The sequence below is a fragment of the Canis aureus genome, chromosome 36 (genome assembly GCF_053574225.1).
Source record: "Canis aureus isolate CA01 chromosome 36, VMU_Caureus_v.1.0, whole genome shotgun sequence".
NCBI classification, from domain to species: Eukaryota; Metazoa; Chordata; class Mammalia; order Carnivora; family Canidae; genus Canis; species Canis aureus.
The window spans coordinates 19,878,838-19,899,747 of NC_135646.1; the positions used below are offsets into that span (position 1 = coordinate 19,878,838).

The 20,910-nt window shown below is 42.4% G+C and overlaps 1 long non-coding RNA gene across 2 annotated transcripts in view; it reads left to right on the forward strand.

Annotated features, from left to right (window-relative positions):
• Positions 1-20,910, forward strand: part of LOC144306280 (uncharacterized) — a 173,257-nt gene that overhangs the window by 63,321 nt on the left and 89,026 nt on the right. The gene's annotated exons all lie outside the window — the stretch shown is intronic.

Here is a 20,910-nt window from a genome sequence, read left to right on the forward strand (position 1 = left end):
GCATCAGGGAGCCTGGGTTCTGGGAGAACCTTCTTCTCAGGGCCCAGGCACTGCTACACTTCACCTTATGAACCCAGGAGCCCCTAACCCACAGGTGATTTCCCTGCCTGTTAGTCAACTTTTATAGTTTCCTTTGGGAAAGTCAGATCTTCCTGAGAACTGAGTTCAAATGCAAGTCCCCCTGTCGAGAGTGAATTAATCACACTGTGAAGGAGTGGGACCCAGAGTGGATGCCTGAAATTGGGATTGATGGGGGAAGAATGAGAGAAAGAGGGATAGGAAATGGGCCAAGACTGAGGACAGTATCCCTTGGGAGGTTGGTTGGGAGACCTGTCCACAGCAGCTTTGCCTGCTCCCCCACTCTCCTGAGAGCCAGTCTGTGGCCATGCTCCTTCAAGCAAGTCTTAAAAATGGGGCAGAGGTTGCCAACTCCTGGGTGGCCCGGGAAGCTCTGTACATTTAAGGTAAAGGGGAAGCAGTTCCTTTTCATCTCAGGGCAGACCTACCTGAGGCAGCAGAGTCCCTACCCAGGGGCCAAAAGACCAGGTAAAACTCCATCACAAGTTGCATCAAGTGTCATATATAACAGGTGTGGTCAGATATGAGCAGTGCCTTCTGCAGAATGTCATGCTTCTGGCCAGCCCTTGCTCATGCCCACCTCTGATGCCAGCCCGCTGTAGAGCAGGTGTCCAGGGGGAGTTAGTCAAGCAGAGAGAACATCTCTGAAATAGTGCCTTCTGGTGGGAGATTCTGAGAGCAGGAGTGGCTTTTAAGATTTTTATGATATCCTTCTCCTGATTCACCGTCTAGACATGGTTAGGTGCACAAAGGGTTAACAGGCATTGTAGGACTCGGCTGCCAAGTACACTTAATGCTCAGTCCAGCACTCCCGGTTTGTATTCTTGCGCTGCTGGAGTGGCCTGTTCATGGCATCTGGTTCCCTGGCAACAGCTTTCATTGGCTCAATCAAAGCCCTTTCTTCTTAAGAAAGCTCCTACTGAGACGCCCACCACCACCACTAATCACCATCTTAACTCAGGGCTTAGGATGCAGCTGGTATGAAAAGTAGCATTTGTGGATGTGAGAAGATAAAGCCATGACTGGTTTGAATACACCTGCCTCGTGTGATCCTTGCACTGGCTTCCTACAGGACGGTTGGAAATTACCTGCTTTTCCACTGGGACAGAGAGAAAGTCTGGGCCAGAAAGTTTCCCAGAGCTGAAGTTCTTTGTTCGGCAGAAATCCACGAGCCCCTGTGATTCATGACTAGCCGTTTCCTGGGCTGATCTGTGATGTGACTGTGGGCTCTGTGCTCTGACAAGGGGCGTTGCTGAGCTGAGAGAGTTCAGACAACGAAATCCATATTGTGGAAGGCTTGTCCCCAGTCAGCCACAAGCTGGGGAAAGAAGTCGGCCTCCACGAGAACCCGGGGAGTCTGGCGGCTGTTGCACCCGCCCCAAGATGTCTCAGCAGCTTCAGAATGGCAGGAAAAAGTAGCTGTCCGTGCCGCCCGTGGGGAAAAAAATAGTTATTAGGTCTCTAATAACCATGGGCATTCTTAGGGGGAATAATTCTTTAGCCTTACTGAGGATTGCTTTGAGTTTTCTTGTGTTGTCTAGGGAGTACATAAAGTGAGAGCAACAAAGTAGAGATGAGGAAGAAGGAGAGCTGTTCTCACTTTTGGTTTATCTATATCAGTCTATCTAATTCATTTTATCTTTTTAAAAATCAAACTTGATCCAATGCACTTAGACTAACGGAAATCTAAACATAAAGCATCATTCGGGACGTAGAAGTGTTCAAAATTCAAGAATATTTACAAAAGATGTTGACTTTTGGCTGGCCATCCACCCCTAGTATTCATGCTGCCCTGACTTTCTGGTTCTTCAAGAGAAAAGTCATCCAGTCATGGTGCCGAGATATAACAGGACGGTTCACAAGTCAGAGACAGTTACGGTTTGTGGCTGCTCTGCTTGGGCCACTGAAGGTCCTCTCCTGCTGCTGTGTGTGGATGAATGGCTCCCTGTGTCTGATGCCAGCCTATCCACAGCTTAGCTGGGTGAGGGCTTTCAGTGGCGCTACCTCACATGTTGTTAAAATATGTAGAAGAGGGCATTTGTCAAAAAACCCCCCACACATTTGGGAGCTATCTGGGGACCAGGCTTATTCTATCTCCTAGTAGATGTGTAATGGGACAATTCCTCACTTCTCAGAGCCTCAGTTTTCTCATCTGGAAAATGGGTATGATAGCACCTATCCTGTGGGGCTGTTGTAAGAACCAGGAGAAATGATGTGCCAGTGCCCCAACCCCACAGATTCTGGTTAAATTATTTGAAGTAGCTGAAGGATTTGGCACTGGTTGTTTTTAGGAACTCCTCAGGTGAGTCTTCAGCCAGCATTGAGAACCACAGATAAAGCAAATGAAAGAAATACATTCTATGGTTAATTTTTTAGGCTGAGGAATTCTTTGAATATCAGGGATTCTTGGAGATGGAGAGGAGGAGGAGGTTAATATTTATAGAAACAAAATACTTTTAATCCTTTCTCAGGTCCAAGAGTCACAGCAGATTGAAATGGAGATGTATCCTAGTATGTAGAAGAATTCTCTCCCCTTTGAGCCCCTTCCATAAAAAAATTATTGAGCACTTTCTATATTAATGTTTTGGTGTAAGATTGTATAATTGGGTTAAGTAAGTAGTATATATATAGTTCCTGGTCTCAGGAGGCTCACAGCCTAGCAAGGGAAAAAAAGACATGCTACAAAAAGCCTATATGTTACTGGGCTTGGCATGATTAAATATCCTGATCTGCTTTTCTCCAGGAGAAGCTTGATGGTATGACACAGGAAGTTTCAAGATACCTTGAAATGAGGTACACGTTTTCAGTTTGGATTCTAAGCAGGAAGTGATTCTTAGCCTTCCTCACAAAGGATAGCACACTCTGATTAAAGACCAAGAGAGGGATGCCTGGGTGGCTCAGCGGTTGAGCATCTGCCTTTGGCTTGGGGTGTGATCCTGGAGTCCTGGGATCGAGACCCACATCAGGCTCCCTGCATGGAGCCTGCTTCTCCCTCTGCCTGTGTCTCTGCCTCTCTCTCTGTGTCTCTAATGAATAAATAAATAAAATCTTTAAAAAAATAAAAATAAAAAATAAAGACCAAGAGAATAAAGACACAGAAGACTCTGTGAGAGTATTAAATTTTATGAAATACTATGCTGCCATTTTCATTACTTAGCAGAACAGGCAGCAGGCATTTTAGGGCAGTTTAAGGAAGATCTTTTGAATGTCTCAATTGAAAGATGTTTGGTATTTGAAAGCTGTATATACTGTAAATATGTAACAAAGACAATTTTCTGTGGTTAGTAACAAGGTGGGGTGGCTCACAATGATATGGGGACCTAGGTCTAGAGATTCTAGAACCACAGGAAGATTCCAAGCTGACCCCCACATGGTTCTTTTGGCCCTGCTATTGTGAGGTTTCACTAATTTCTTAGGGTGGAGAGAGGGGAGACTGGTGTTAGAATGCCTTGTATATTCTTGGGAGCTAATTCCATATAAGAACATAGCATAGGGATGGCAGACAGGTTTCCTGTTATGTACCAAATCCAACCAGTTGGTAGTGACTGCCTAGAACACTTGATTGAGAATAATTCTGCAGAGTTGTGGCCTAGTAAAAACAAGTTTCATAGCTGATAAGCTATGTCTCCCACAGGCAAGGGAGGGAAAGTGAATTGTGACACATATACAGATTTTCCTCAACTTGTGATGGGGTTAAGTCCTGATAAACTCATTGTAAGTTGAAAATGCATTTCCTGAACATCATAGGTTGGCCTAGCCTACCTTAAACATGCGCAGAACACCTACATAAACTGACAGCTGGGCAAAATCACCTAACACAAGTCCTGTTTTATGATAAAGGGTTGAGGGACACCTGGGTGGCTCAGCGGTTGGGCACCTGTCTTTGGTTCAGGTCGTGATCCTGGGATCTCAGGATCCGGGATCAAGTCCCACATCGGGCTCCCTACATGGAGCGTGCTTCTCCCTCTGCCTATGTCTCTGCCTCTGTCTCTCATTCTGTGTCTTTCATAAATAAATAAATAAATCTTTAAAAAAAAACAATAAAGGGTTGAATTTCTCATGCAATTTATTTAATACTGTAATGAAAGTGAAAAACAGAAGGGTTGTATGGGTACAGAATGGTGTAGGTGTATCAGTTGTTTACCGTCCTGATCATGGTCTGACTGGGGGCTGTTGCTCACTGCTGCTGCCCAGCAACATGAGAGAATATCACACTGCTTATCACTAACCTGGGAAAAGATCAAAATTAAAATTTTTAACCATGTTTTCTACTAAATGTGCATTTGCTTTCACATCATCATTAAGTTGAAAAATCGTAAGTTGAACTATTGTATATTGAACCAGCAGTCAAGGACCATTGCTACTGAACTTTGCCAACTCACTATTTAAACTGTACAGAATTGTCATTACAGGGTGTGGATTTAATCATTCTTAACAAATCATTTTGGCAGCCACCTAAAGTCAAAAGTTGAAGAATTATTCCACGTATTATTATAGTAACCCTAGTTCCTCAAGTCTGAGATGCCATACATTTTTAGATACACTGATAATATAATAATAGGTTTTAAGGGGGAAAACACTACTATAAATATAACACTTACCTGTATATTCTTTTCCAGTACCTCATTCAATGTTTGAGAATAAACCTCTTCTTTTTAAAGTAATCTCCACACCTTGCATGGAGCTTGAACTCACAACCTTGAGACCAAGAGACACTTGCTTTACCAACTGAACCAGCCCAGGCACCCTAAGAATAAACTCCTTTCAAATTCAGCCTATGGATTCTTCTGAACCGTCTGTGACTGTTGACAGTTGTGCATAGCATTATGGGGATCCTCTGCTTTTCATCACTTGGCCTAGTGATCTCGACCTTCTTAGCAAATGTAGGCTTAGGCAGTCTAATTGTTAGCCAGACTATAGTATACCAGGATTTCATTTATATTTCCTGTTTGGTTAAATTAATCATTTTGTTCTACTCTTAATTAAATCAATCCTTGCTCGAAGGTAAACAGCTTCTCTTGAAAGTTATAAAGAAGATTCTCAAAGATATTTGGTGCCTGGGAGTCACTTTGTGGTAAATGAGTTAATCACACCAACCTCCCTTAACTGTAAAAGTTCTGTACCTCTCCTGAGATATCTGTCAATTTTTTTGGTATGTAATTACTATGCCCACTGTGTAGACTGGCAATCTCTTAGTGTCCTCTGGAGTGCTTGGCCGTTGTTTTGTTAGAAAACATGAAAGTGTAGTCATGCCTTCAGCAATAAATATTTGCTTCACTTATTGTAAATATGCCGTGCTAAGTTCTCCCATGGGCAGACAGTAACATCTCTGTCTCAACTTACTCTCCTGCCAGCAGGTGGCAAATTTCTTTCAACATAAGTTCTAAGTGGCATCCCAATCTTAGAAATATAAGATATGAACAAATAAGAGTCTGAGACTAGAGGGAATTAAACAACTACCTAAATGGGGTAAACTCTGAGTATTTAGGTCAAAATGCTGGTGCCCGGAGTAGGCAAATAAGGTAAGCACCCTCCACCTCACATCAGTCCCCTTATAGAACAGGGGCTTACAGGAGTTAGTTGTATCTGGGTGGGCTGCATATATCACTCACAAGATAAAGTAGAAAGTATTGCAAGAAAGAAATAGAAGCTAGAAGGTATTAGGTTGTGTGAGAGAGGGATGGAGCAAGTGCTGTGGGAATTCAGAGGGATAGAATACTTCTCTTGTATAAATCAGGGCAGAGAAGCAGGTGGCATTCAAGTGGACGTTGACGAAATAGGTGCTGAATGGGGCCCTGTGGAGAGAAGAGGCAGACTGTGGTGACGATGAAAAAGCACCTCTCAGATCTCCGACTGTGTGGAGCATAATTGACCCAGGGCCTCAGTTGCCGGCTCTGAAATCCATCACTGTAGTTGCCCTGTGGCCAACCTTCCCCCAGGCTGCCCCTAGCTGATGACTGCGATTGACGGCAGTGCTGCCCAGGCAGGCGTGTTCTCCAGAGACCCTGCACATGAGGGCTCCCCCCGGCGGGTGACTGTCTCAAGGACTCCTAGGCTGCCTTATTGAACATTTTTTATTTTTTTAAGTAGGCTCTACGCTCATTGTGGGGCTTGAACTCATGATCCCTGCATCAAGGGTTACATGCTTGGGATCCCTGGGTGGCGCAGCGGTTTGGCGCCTGCCTTTGGCCCAGGGCGCGATCCTGGAGACCCGGGATCGAATCCCACATCAGGCTCCCGGTGCATGGAGCCTGCTTCTCCCTCTGCCTATGTCTCTGCCTCTCTCTCTCTCTCTCTCTGTGACTATCATAAATAAATAAAAATTAAAAAAAAAAAAAAAGGGTTACATGCTTTATCAACTGAGCCAGCCAGGCGCCCCCGCCTTGCCAAACTTCTAAAGCATTTTTAAGAACTGCACCGCAGTCCAAGAGACTTCTGCCCCAACATTCTTCCTTTCCTCCTCTCCTTCAGTCTGACAGTGCTGCTGGCTCCCTCCCCATTTTCCCTCACAGGTGTTTTTCCTAATAAATCTCTTACACATCTAATCCTGTTTTGGCGTCCGCTTCTTGGAGGACTCAGACAGACACCCAGTCCTTGTGGAGGTGTCAGGTAGGTGTCCTCAATGTGTTACAAATCTGTCGTTTCATTTGCTTTATTTTCCACCTTTTCCTAATTACTACTATGTGTTAGAAGTTGGCACCGTCAGATATTCATTCTCCAGAGTAAGAAATGTTTTAGGCAGTAAGAAGTAGGAAAGTCCTGTGGAAAAAAGGAAGATGTAGAAAATGATTAGAAAGACATCCTGGGAGGGGGGCCTAGGTGGCGCAGTCAGTTAAGCATCTGACTTTTGATTTCAGCTCAGGTCATGATCTCAGGGTTGTGAGATGGAGCCCAGCATTGGGCTCATGCTCAGCAAAGAGTTTGCTTGAGAGTCTCTCTCTGCCCCTCCAGCCCCCTGCTCACACTCTCTCAAATAAGTAAGTCATAAGGAAAAAAAAATAAAGATATCCTGGGGCACCTGGATGGCTCAGTTGGTAAAACATCCCAACTCCATTTCAGCTCAGGTCATGATCTCAAGGGTGGGAGATTGAGCCTCAAGTTGGGATTCTCTCTCTGCCCCTTCCCCACCCCTTCCCCTTTCTAAAAAAAAGACATCTTAGTTTTTTCTTATTATGCTAATTATTTCTTTAAACAATTTTTTAAAGATTTTATTTATTCATGAAGACACACACAGAGGCAGAGACATAGGCAAAGGGAGAAGTAGACTGCCAATGGGGAGACCGATGCGGGGCTCGATCCCAGGACCCCGGGATCAGGCCCTGAGCTAAAGGCAGACACTCAGCCACTGAACCACCCAGGTGCCCCTAAACAATTTTTTTAAACAGAAAGGTGTGTTTTATTGGCAGGACACTTGATTACAAAGGATGGAAACCCAATATAAACCAGTTTAGACACAAAAGGTTAACTAGCATGATGGTAATGATATTGAGCTGCATCTCAGGAATAAGCAGAATCAGGGACCTGAATGATATTGAGATGCTGCTTTTGCCTTTTGTTTCTGAAGTCCATCAGATGGCATTTAATGGCTCCTAGACTTTATGTCCTACGGCCCAGAGACCCAAAGAGAGACTGATTTTTTCTTTCTCAATTCCAGTTCTAATTCTCTGGGGAAAGCTCAACTTGACCCAGCTTGGGTCAGATGCCTACCCTCACAATGATCAGCTGTGTTTGTTCCAGGGGAACTGGGTCAGCAAAAGGACCATGATTAGTGCTATACCAATATTGTGGGGTTCATGCGAACTGTGTTGCATGCTGGATGTTCTCAGAAGAAGGAAGGAAGGTTGCTGTTATGATCGTGTATAGAGAGTTGATCATCTCTTAGGCCTTCGGAGTGAAACCAGGATTTGAAATCCCTGCTTCCTGTTTCAGGACCTCTGTCTTCTCTACCTTCCTTCTTTCCAAAACTCCCTATAAAGAAAATATCAATTTACTGGAGCTTAGAGTAGTGAGGAACTTGAAAACGTGCTCTGCTTTCAAATAGTTATGGATTATTTTTGTTTTGCACCTTATTAAATTCCTATGGAATGTACTCATTTTTAGCAGGCAACTGGCAACACTGCTTTTGGGAATTTGGGAGCTCTGGGAGCAGAAAGATCTAGCACTCCTCTCTCCTCCTTTATCGCAGCTTTTTTTGGGCTGACAATGTCAGAATGTTAAAGCTGTCTCAAAATCCTGGCTGTTGGCCCTTGAAGTCATAGCCTTTGGTGCCCTTAGTGCTTTTTAGTGCTTTGGACATGGGGAAGGTAAGATTTCGGAAATGCCCTCCATTATCTTGATGGCCTCGCTCAAAACTGGGCTCCTTATCCAGTCCTCTGGCACAGCCATGATGACTGCTGCCTGGTGAGGCTGCCTTTGAAAGCTGGCGTTTTGTTGGGACGAATTCAAGCCCCAATGGCAGACTTGGTTGCAATGGAAAGTAGATTCCAAAGCTGCCCCTGGAATGTGAACTTTTCCTGGAAACTTTCCATGCTGCCTCTTAGAGAACAGCAGGCATCAACGTATTCACAACAGGAGTCAATTAAAGAAACCCAAATTATTGCCATTCCAATAAACAATGATCTCTCTTCCTTTTCAAATAAACTTGTTAGGATGGCCTAAAAGCCAGGTCTAATTACACGATCAGATAGCATAAATCTGATTAGAAGCTTTTCGTCTACTTTAATTAATTTTCTCCTGCAATCAGAGCTATTTTTAGTAAATGTTAAATATGTATTTAAACAACTTTCATGTATACTTTTTCTGAAACCTACTGGGGTTCTCTTTCATTCATCCTTCCTCCTTTTTGATGAGGCATGAATGTTCCTAGGACACAGTATTCTGAGAGGAAAAGTTAGGAGACTACCACGCCTCCACAGCCTGTAATATGAATACATGTATCCCAGATACAAACACATAGATCATGTATCATAGGTTGGGGGGGTCATTTAAGGTGGTCCCGAGTAGCTGTTAAGTGTTTGATCCACTGGAGAGAAAAGAGGAAGAAGTAAAACTTATTTTTTACCCTTTCCCCCTTTCTACCTATAATACAGGTAGAAAATGTCCTACCTGTATTATATCATATTAGCAGTAGAATATAACTACACTTTTCAAACTTGTCTGAAATAGGACTTTCCAAAGGCAGTCATTCTTACAAACTATTCTGCTCCTCCTCCTCCATTTCCCCCCACTGTACACACACCAAACACAATTTCCTCTTCCCAAGGTGCATCTCTGTCCATCCAAAAGTTGTGAGATCTGCAATCTAAATAATTTAAATACTGATCTTACAGGCAGTAGACTGTATGTCATTCACCTTTACTTAGCACAGTGCCTGGTACATAACAGGAAGGAGAGGGAGATGGAAAGGGAAGAAAGATGGTAGAAGAGAAGATTCTCATACTCTGTATGGTTAGGACTCAACAATCTCTTTGCAAGTTAATCTTTATGACTGATAAGTATGACTGGTGAAATTTGGCGAAATGCTATTTGACCAAACGCAGAGCCCTGGCTAATGTCATCTGTCAGGTACCCTTAATATGTGTGCATGAGGAGTTGGGTAATTGTGGGTGAACTCTTTTTCCTTTGTAGTGGGATTTCTTAAGGGTCTGAGTTAAGATTCTATGTCATCTTCATGTTGATGAAAATTACTGCTGTCATTTTAGGTTTTTCTCAGTTCACTATGTCCTTGTCAATTCTGATGATGAAAAAAGCTCCCTTGAGATTTTTTTTTAAACAAATTTCCATAGAACTCAAGCAATTGCTTTTTTTTACCTTCTTTGGGAGGCTAGAAAATGTTAGTCTGAAACATTTAAGTCTGACTGCAGTTTATTAATTGTAAAAATTACTCGTTTCTTTTTGTTACTTTTAATAAGTTCTAAAACCAATGTCTTTGAAACCAATGATCATGTTTTTCTCCTTTTTTCAAAATGGTCAAGAACAGCAGAAATAAAGGGAGAAGTTCTCTGTAATCATTCCTAAGAGGTAATTAAAAAAATCACAGCCACTAGATATGAAATAAGATCTATTTTCTTGTTGATGTTATTTGAATAATTCACATTAAAGCTAATGCACACAGGAAGGGAAGAATTTCCTAAAGATGATTTCTTTAATATACTTGCACAAAGAGATTTGGGGCTGTTAGCAAAGGATGGAGCCTTTAATCAAATGTAGTCAAATGATCTGTTTGCACTGTTCAAGGGGAGGTGATAGGGTCCACTTATCAGAGTTCCCTACACCAAACAGTGGGAGACCTCCCACACGCTGCCTTAGAAAAAGAACCCAGTTTGGCCAAACAGTAGATAAAAAAGGGGACTCACCACTGTCTGGGCTGCGGCTGGCTAGGCCGAAGTTTGAAAATGTCTAATAATATCTCATGTTTACATAGGAACATCTTCCTGGGGGCAAAGTGCTTTACCAATATTGTCTTATTAACCTGTCCTCTGACCCTAAAAGCAACCATATTTTATTGGGGCTGGGTGTCAATAGAAGAGAGAAAGAACAAAAGAATTAAATGGCAAAGCTGGATTTGGAATTCAGGTCTCTACATTTCCAGGCTATGTTGCTCTGCTGTGGTTCATTATCACTCTTGGATGAGCCATGGAAGTCCATTCCAAGTGATGGGAATCTCATGGTTTAGCATGGCCTAATTTAAAAAGGAGAAACAATTCTGTTTCATTTCCCTGTTTTCCATGTGTCCACAAAGAATTGGTGAAAAGTCCTAAATATTCTACCTGTATCTCTAATTTAGAGTTCTCTTGGTTCAATGAGTTTGGGGAGGTAGGAGCAAATTGTCTGCAATATTGGAGATATATGACTGTAATTTGTGTTTTTCTAGGGACTGAGCCCATATTTTCCAATCAGGTTTTCAAAAGGATCTATGATTCCTTGAGAACCTTTGTGTTCTTAGTTTTGTCCTCTAGCTATAGTGAGGTATTATAGCCAGTTTACAGAAAGATTAGTATTTGGAATTCCAACTATACATTCATGCCTAATTTAGTTACAGGGTCATGGGGCATTGGGAATAGACTTTGGTTGATAATCTACAAATCATACCTCTAAGGGTACTAATACTTTCTTTGGCTCCAAATAATTTTCCACATGTGATCCATTCATTTATTTTTGCATTTATTTATCCAACAGATATTTACTGAGTGTACTATTTTCCTAGGGTTGCTGTAACACACAAGAAATTTATTCTTTCTCAGTTCTAGAGGCTAGAAGTCTGAAATAAGATACCAATAAGACCATGTTCTTTCTGAATTTGTTAGAGGGGGACACTTCCTTGCCTCCTGTAGCTTCTGGTGGTTTCCAACAATCCTTGGAGTTCCTTGCCTCATAGACAGATCACTCCAATTTCTGCCTCTTTCATTACATGGCACTCTGGTGTGTCTTTCTACCTCCTCTTAAAAGGACAACATCCTGGGGTGTCTTTCTACCTCTTCTTATAAGTACAACAATCATATTGGATTAAGAGCCTATCCTATTGTCATATGACCTCATTTTAACTTAATTAACTATATCTGCAAAGACCCTATTTCTAAATAAGTTCACATTCTGAGGTTCTGAGAAGGACATGGACTTTGGCAGATGGGGCGGGGGTAGGGAGCACTATGAACCCAGAATACTGAGCATCTTTATGTAGTAGATACTGTGTTGGGTCCCTGGGTGGCTCAGTCAGTTAAGCATCTGCCTTCAGCTCAGGTCATGATCCTGGGGCCCTGGGATCAGGCCCCCCATTGGGCACACTGCTCAGTGTAAAGCCTGCTTCTCCCTTGCCCTCTGCTACTCCCCCTGCTTGTGCTCTCTCTCTGTCAAATAAATAAATAAAATCTTTATTTAAAAAAATAGAGGGACACCTGGATGGCTCAGCAGTTGAGCATCTATCTGCATTACCAGAGTACTCTCCAAAGAGCAGGAGTGGTGTGAGATGAGGCTGGAGAGCCGGGCAGAAATCATGGAAGGACTTACATGCTTTGCTTATGGTTTTAAACAAAGAAGAGACATAATCATAATTACATTTACTGTGATTCTCTCTGGGACAGGGTGCAGATGAATTAGAGGAGGGACCAAAATGCAGGCAAGGAGACCAGTTAAGGGGCCATTATCATGGTCTAAGCAAGAGATGGTAGTCATGGGAAGGAATTAGAATCCAAGTTAGTTGGCCAACTGCAGGGGTTAAGGGAGAGGACAGAGCCAAGGATAAATTGCAGTTGCTGGCAGAGTAAAATATATAGCACCAGCTGTTGGATCTCAAACCACTGACCTTGTCTTAGGGGTCCACGATGCCTCTTAAACACACAGAGCTTCCAGAGCTATAGGGGAAGGCTGACAACTGCAGGGAGAGTGTGATTTCCCTTGTAACCACCCGCTCTTTCCTGAGGCAAGTCCCATAGATGGAGCTACAACTGGCTCTCTGATAGAGAGATGCCCGTTTTGCCTTATTCTTCCAACAGTGTTGATAGGGAGACTTTTAAACATCCCGGGATGCCATGGTTGGGAACAAAGGGACATCTCAGGCTGAGAGGAGACAGAGCCTAGGTTGGCTATGAGACATTCTTGTTTCCCTTGACCATTTTAGCACCTTGCACTCAACAACTGAGCCGAAGTCTTTTCCCCAAATCAGAATAACAATGGTGATTTTGTTTCATGCTTAGACAGAGCCATTAACTCATCTTTTCCAAACAACTCCCTAGAGAATCTGTCATTGTTTCTCAAATCTCTCATCTTCAGGGGGAGACTGGACACAGGGTGAATACTTGAGGAGCACATGCAGTGAGTCATCTGGACTTGGATGTTGACCTTCTTGATTCACTTTGCCCCAGGGAGGTTCTTATCGGGCTCCTCTGCAACCCCTTTTATGTAAGAACACAATGAGATCAGCTAAATCCAAACCCACTTTGGCTCCACAAGTCTATAAGCTTCCCCACTGGTGACCATGATCCTCCTGTGACACCCCGTCATGTGAGGTGAGGTCATTAAATATTGATCATGGAAAAGCAGGATCTAATTCCCTGCTAACAAGTAACACATGACTTGGAATATATGTATTTCACAATCCCAAGAGACATTAATCACAGTTTTAGTGATATTTCAAAGAAACAGTTGATTCTATGGATACCCACAATTCTGTAATCAGGGTTGGAAAAAAAAAGCAGAAAGAGTTATGCAGTACGATATAGAAATGAAGGGGCCTTAGTCAAGTTACTTAACTTCCTGGTATCTCAGCTTTAGGGAAATGGGGATAATAGTATCTCTCTCAGAGAGGTTAGGGAGAATCAGATGAGATAAGAAGTGTACAGTGTTTAGCACACTATACGTATGTGTCTGGTGAATCAAAACCCTCAATTAGTGTTATTGCTTATTATAACTTTGGGATACAGGGAATGGGAGTAACAATGGAAAGTCAACTAATATTTGTCAAAGGAATGACTGAATCAATGTGTCAGGGGCTCAAAAGTAGGGCCGTGTTCAGAATTTTCTCCTGCTATCTTGCTCTTTTTCTTTGCTGGATTTTCCCTTTGATCTTTTTCTTTTTTCTTTCTCTCTCCCTTTTTTAAATGCTTTCCATCTTTGTGCTTCCTTTTTCTTGGTTCAGAGTGACAGGTAAGAAAGATCTCTGGGTTAAAAGAAGTGTCCCCGAGGGGAATGAGGCTAGCTCCATTCTAATTTTTCTTGAAGGATGATCCTATGCAAAAGGCTAACTAATTCTTTCATTTTTTAAATAAAATGGCCAAGTTAAGAAACACAATAATGTTTACCTCTATATATGCTATAACTGCTTTGGAGGTGGAAACTGTTGCATATTTCTATTTTAAGCAGGGTCCAAGCCTGGTGTTCTGACTGGCAGAAAATTGTTTTACAACTTAAAAATAAGAAAAGACAAAAAAAATAAGAAAAATAAGAAAAATAAAAATAAGAAAAGACAATTGAGGTAGCTCTCTGATTGGACAGCAAAGATCACATTTAGATTCTTTTCAGTAACCACTTGAACTGCTTGGACAGATTGGAGCAATCCTGAGAGACACAGAGCAGTTATAAATATATAATAGTGGTGGCGTACACTGAAAGGAGACTTAGTTATCTGAAATAAACATTTTGTACAACCCGTAGACCAAAAGCCACTTAGTGAATAGAGGAATTGTATGTTGCCTTCCTCTCATCAGAGATGAACTAACTGAATTTCCTTGCTGTTCCACTTAACTCTTAGAGTGAAATAGATTCTCACCTTAAATGAAGGATGAATCCACTTTTGTAGAGGGAGCTCCCCCTAAGTGGACCCCGAATGGAGAACTTGAAAGTTTATTTTTTAGCCTTTTTTGTCAGCCACTTGTACTAACAGTAAAATGAAACTTCTTTGTGACTTGAGAGGATGGTTTGGTTTGGAACATTTGTTCTCATTTTCTGGGGTTCTTTTGACTTTATCAAGCCATTTGGCTTTTGAAGAATGCTGCAAGAAGCACTAGCAGATGCATGCTATGCTGGAGGCTGGAAGTACTGGTGGCCAATTAATATGGCATTGACTTTCCCCTTAAAAAGTGTGCTATTTACGAATTTAATTCCTTGGAAATGTTAAGTGCAAATGGTGATGAAAATGGCAACAAATCATCCTTAAAATGAATTATTTTCTGCTAAAAATTAAAGTCTCCTTTTAGGCTGGTATGCGTCTTTGTGCGAGGGTGTCAAATGACATCCATTTGACATCTATGTCAACCCTCATGAAATGAAACCCAGAAGTTAACAATGAGAAACGCAGCCATAACCATGGTATTTCAATGTTAATCATGAAAGATAGAGAAAGAGAGAGACAAAGGGAAAGACAAAAAGGGGGGATGCACATATAAGATATAGTCTTTAAATAACAGATTCGATGAGAAAGATCTTGCCTTAACATTTAGATTTTCTCTCCTTAAGTCTGCCTCCCTTTAGATCATCAAAGTCCAGTTTGAACTGTCTCTCTCACACAACACCCCTTTTATTTAAAATAGTCTGCACACACACACACCACTGTTACCACCCCCCCACCAACCTTTCATTTATTTTATGCATGCCTTGACTTTCTGTGAAAATGCAGAATTCTAAAGCAATGTAAGCTCACCTAGGCCCATAAACTAAAGAATGGACTCAAGATCCTCATCCTATCTAAGAGACTTTAATTAGCAGATTAGCAAACAGTTGTGCTCAGCAAAACCTTCTGAGATGCTTATTTACCCATTCCTGCTCTAAAGTCTCTTTTGATTGGACCCTTCCCTCTGTTGGAAATCCAGTTATCTTGCTGGCAAATGTTGCAAGCCTACAGAAATGGAGAAGGGGAAGGTGCACTGAGCTCTGGCACCCTGCCATTCAGCATCAGGAGAAAGGAAATGTCTCACTTCTTTCTCTGCACATGCACTGGATTTGCTCTTGTTGGAACTTGTAAAATTATTTCTTGAGTGGCTTTTTTTTTTTTTAATTTATTAAAGAACAACAACAAAAAGAGTGTTACCTTTAGAATTCACACTTCCTAGAGCCAGGGGTGGGAAGAAGACTTAACTGTGGTCCTGGATTGTTTTCACTTTTTCCCCAAAGTCATTTTGTATTTGTTAAAGAGCGCTACGGGAGGTAGACCTAAAATATTCCCCATTCTATACCCTTAAGGCCCCTATAAATTCTCTGTGTCTCAGTTGTTCCTTCTGTAAAGTGGGGATGGTAAAAGGGTTTTTTTTTTTTTTAAGATTTTGTTTATTTATTCATGAGAGAGAAAGAGAGAGAGAGAGAGAGAGAGGCAGAGACACAAGCAGAGGGAGAAGCAGGCTCCCCACAAGGAGCCTGATGCAGGACTCGATCCCAGGATCCCGGGATCACGACCTGAGTCAAAGGCAGACACTCAATCACTGAACCACCCAGGTGCCCCAGTAAAAGGGTATTTAGAGTAGGGTGCTTGCACATGATCTCTCTTGAGCTCATGTTCAACGCTAATGCGCAGAATGATTCCAGAATTCTATATTGAGGGCCAATAAAATGGGAAGGAGAATAATTTCTACCTTATAATGTATTGATTGAGTTGTTGTCCTTACAACACAAAACTTGCACATAGTGAGCACTTATTAAAGGACAGCTATCATATTATCATCTAATTATGATAATACTGCTATGATATATATAATAATAATACTGTGAACATTCTTGTAATTCTCCCAATAGGCCTTTAGGAAGAGTGTTTTCATGGTGCTAAGGTTTGGGGTCCTCATGCTCTTGTTCACTGGATCCTAGTTTGCAAGCAGCAAGAGCTTTCCCTCCAAGTCCATGTCCCGATCCTCAGGCTAGAAAGAGCAGGGCCAGAAGCCATAGCAATGGAGGAAATCTCTGGGGAGACTCTTAAACCAACCTTCCCAGCAGCTCCTGGTCATTTCTGGGAAGCACTTCTTCAGGCTCATTCTTGCTGCCAGGCCCTTGAACCTCAATGTAGAAATGCATACAATAACAGGGAGCGTCCAGCCTTCCAGAATTTAAATAGCATTTATGGGACGCCTGGGTGGCTCAGCGGTTGAGAGTCTGCCTTCAGCTCAGGGGGTGTGATCCCGGGATCCAGCAGGGAGCCTGCTTCTTCCTCTGCCTATGTCTCTGCCTCTCTCTCTCTCTGTGTCTCTCATGAATAAATAAATAATACAATCTTTTAAAAAATAGCATTTATGAGTCTTCTGCTTCTCAATTAAAAGCAAAACAAAACCCCCAAATTTCCTGGGCACCAGCACTGAAAATGCCCTCGTCAATTCCACTCAGTCGTCATGTGAAATATTCTCCTCACTTATTCTTGCTTCAATTCTGGATTAAATTAAAAAGAATAATAGAGAATGGAAGACATTAGGCCTCCGTAAATATTTATAGCATGGTGATTAGGGCCACAGGCTACAGCCAATTTTGTGGCTCACCTTTCAGAGCCTGAGTTTCCTAGTATGTAAAATGGGAAATAATGAACCCTGCCTCATAGGGTTGTTATGAAGAAAAAATGAGATAATTATGTATTAATAATAATAATGCTGACAGCTATTGATATTTGTTAAATGCCAAGTACTATGGTATGCCTTTGTGTAGATTATCTTAAGTATTAGACAATATCATACCCAGAGTTCAGCATGTCAATACTTAATAAATGTTAGCAGTTATATAGATAGTGGTCATTATTAATAAAGTAGGAAGAGCCAATCTTCACTGCTGTTGGCAACCTATTTGTACAATCAAGCTCCCTTTCACAAAGCTAGTCTAAATCAGCAGTCACTCCCCTCTCCTTTGTAGGTTCTCTCCTTCTGACCATACCACATCTTCAAAGCACCTTGCTTTGGGGGAGAGATAGCCAGATTCAGTCTTTGGGACACCTGGGTGGACCCTTCAGTGTGGCCTGGCCCCCTATGATTACTCCTGACATTGAACAGGCTGCTTTTAGCCTCACTGATTTCCCATCTTCAGAATGAGATCAAGACATAGCTACTTGGGGCACCTGGGTGGCTCAGTGGTTAAGCGTCTGCCTTTGGTTCAGGTAGTGATCCCAGGGTCCTGGAATCGAGTCCAACATCAGGCTCCTTGTGGGGACCCTGCTCCTCCCTCTGCCTGTGTCTCTGCCTCTCTCTGTGGGTCTCTCATGAATAAATAAATAAAATCTTAAAAAATATATTGCTACTCAAGAAAATAAAAAAACATACTGCTACTCATTTGTTGTTATTACTTTAGGACTGTGGGGAGAAAGATAATTTGTAAACACAAAGGGTGGTGTTTTTGGTTCAGTCTGCACTTGAGAGGCTGGCATGGGAAGTAAGTGAGGTGAGGAACATGTGCTTAGCTCTGGCTAAGACTCAGGAAACACCTTCCAGAAGTCTGTGTGCTAAATCGAGGGCCTGGTGTAGCACCTGACCATGTCCTGGGTCCTTAAGGAAAAATTTGCTGGCACTAAAGAAACTCATGATTTTAGCTCAGGGACTCTGTGTCTGCTGTACCTCGGGAACCAACTACCACCCATCTCTCCTTCCAACTATCCCAGATCTGGAAACTGGAACTAAATGCTACATGTCATTTGTTTTCCTTTGGAAATTAAAAACTATAACTGGTGCTAAGTTATGCCACACAAGCTTTCATTGTTGGTACTATATTTCCTATTCTTTGTCCTGCCATACCCTCCCCAAGATACTTTTCCCACTGACTGATTATCTGCTAGAATCTTTAAGGCCAAGCTGAAGTTAGGGGAACAAGTTTTCTAAGGTGAGCAGTATTAGGTTTTTGTCTTACCTACATCGTTTGAGCGGCTTCTTTCCATTCATGGACTATATGGATCTTTATCTCCCCCTGCCTTTGTTTCTGTCTCCTAAATGCCCTCTCGATCCTGAAACGCCCATTTCTCAGAGACCACATCTGATAGTCCAAGCTGAATCTGATGCCAGGGTCAAGCCACAGAAAGAGATTTGCAGGTGCGAAACATTGAAAAGAAGCTAAATGCAAAAGAGGTGGAGCTGAGCTCCTAAAAGGACTTCGGAAAGTGCAGTAGACCCCCAGCTAAGGGGATCCCTGGGTGGCTCAGCGGTTTAGAGCCTGCCTTTGGCCCAGGGTGTGATCCTGGAGTCCTGGGACTGAGTCCCACATCAGGCACCCTGCATGGAGCCTGCTTCTCTCTCTGTGTCTCTTGTGAATAAATAAAGAAAATATTAAAAAAGAAAGAAGAAAGAAAGAAAGAAAGAAAGAAAGAAAGAAAGAAAGAAAGAAAGAAAGAAAGAAAGACCCCCAGCTAAAGTATCTTTGAACACCTCAGAACAGCTTCCATTTAATTTTGTTAGTTTGAAGTCTTCCGAAAAATCGACTTTAGAGACAATGACCTAGAGAAGCATTTGAGTTTTTGGCTGGGTATCACTGATCCAAATCAAAAGCCTCCATCCTATTATTTCAGCCACATAAAATGTTGATTTGGCACTGAAATACCCAGCAACTGGAATTCTAAGATAGCAAGACTGCAGCCACCCTGGGTGTGATAAAGACATGGTCTTTGAGAGAAACCAAGATCCCACGTGATAGCACCCTTTGGTATTTAGGAAGGTGAATGATCAGATGGTGGAATGCAATTGCTAATGAGGAGGAGCAAGGAGTGACACAGTAGCCAGTTCAAGAGACAACTCCAAAACTATTCTGCTTCAGTATAGAGTGACATAGGAACAATTTTACTTTCTGAATTGGGCTTGCGAAGGTCAATGTGAAGCTCATTTTCTTTCCCTGAATGCACACTAGCTTGGTTGGCTAAGAAGTAGGACATACTGGCCTACAGGAAAAAGCCAAAAACAAACACAAACAAGCAAACCAAAAACCCCAAATAGTCAGGGATTTCAAACTAGCTATGGATGGTCCACAAATAGGTGGGTCAGCTTATACTTCCTACTGGCTGCCTGGAATCACAGGACAGTGGAGGAGGTGTTACCCTCTCCAGATGAGGAAAGCAAGGCCCACAGCGGTGAAGAAACCAACACAAGAGCACACAAATGATGGAGGATAATCTGGGTTCTTGGGAACTGTGTTCTTGCTAGATGGAGTCCTGCCCCTGCAAGTAAATGGTCATCACTACAAATGAACTTCCACAGTACTTTTCAAGACAGGTTGCATGGTATATTATAGAAAGTACACAGAGTTCAGAATCTGAGGACAGGAGATTGGTTTCTTCTCTCTGTCACATCACCTCACTGAGCCTCTCAGCTTCTTCATCTTTAAAATAGGAATTGGGGGTGCCTGGGTGGCCTAGAGCTAAGCCTAGGACTCGGTTTCCACTCAGAGTTATGAGATCTTGCCCCACATTGGGCTCTGCCCTCAGCTTTAGGTTCTCTTCTCCCTTGGGTGGTGCAGTCCGTTAACACTCCAACTCTTGGTTTAGTTCAGGGTTGTGATCTCAGGGTCGTGATCTCAAGGTTGTGAGATCAAGTCCCACCTGGAGCCCCAGATGGAGCCCAATGTAGGGCTCCACATTGAGCTCGGAGTCTGCTTGGAATTCTCTGCCACTTCTTGCCACTCTCTCTCTCTCTCAAATAAATCAATAAATCTTAAAAAAAAAAAAAAAAAATCCTTGGATGCCTGAGTGGCTCAGGTCATGATCCCAGGGTCCTGAGATCGAGTCCAGATTCGGGATCCCTGCTCTATGGGAGCTTGCTTCTCTCTTTCCCTCTGCCTGCCACTCTCTCTGTTTGCACACTCTTTCTCTCTCTTTGTCAAATAAATATATAAATAAACAAACAAACAGATAAGTCTTTAAAAAAATTTTTTTTAATTAAAAAAAATATTCTTTGCCCTCTCGGCACCCTCCCCACCACACAGACATGCTTACTCTCTAAAATAAATAAATCTTTTTTAAAAATAGGAATTAGGGCACCCCGGGTGGCTCAGCGGTTTAGCGCCGCCTTTGGTCCAGGGCATGATCCTGGAGACACGGGATCGAGTCCCTCGTTGGGCTCCCTGCATGGAGCCTGCTTCTCCCTCTGCCTGTGTCTCTGCCTCTCTCTCTCTTTCTCTGTGTGTTTCTCATGAATGAATAAATAAAATCTTTTTTAAAAAAAGGAATTATTATATATCATGGGGTTGTTATGAGGATAGTCAAATAATGAATGTGAAAGCAGCTTTTAAAAACAGTAAATGCCACATTTTTTTAAAAAAAGATTTTATTTATTTACTCATGAGAGACATAGTGAGAGAGGCAGAGACACAGGCAGAGTGAGAGGCAGGCTTCCTGCAGGGAGTCTGATGCAGGACTTGATCCCAGGACCCCAGGATCACAACCTGAGCCAAAGACAGAGCTCA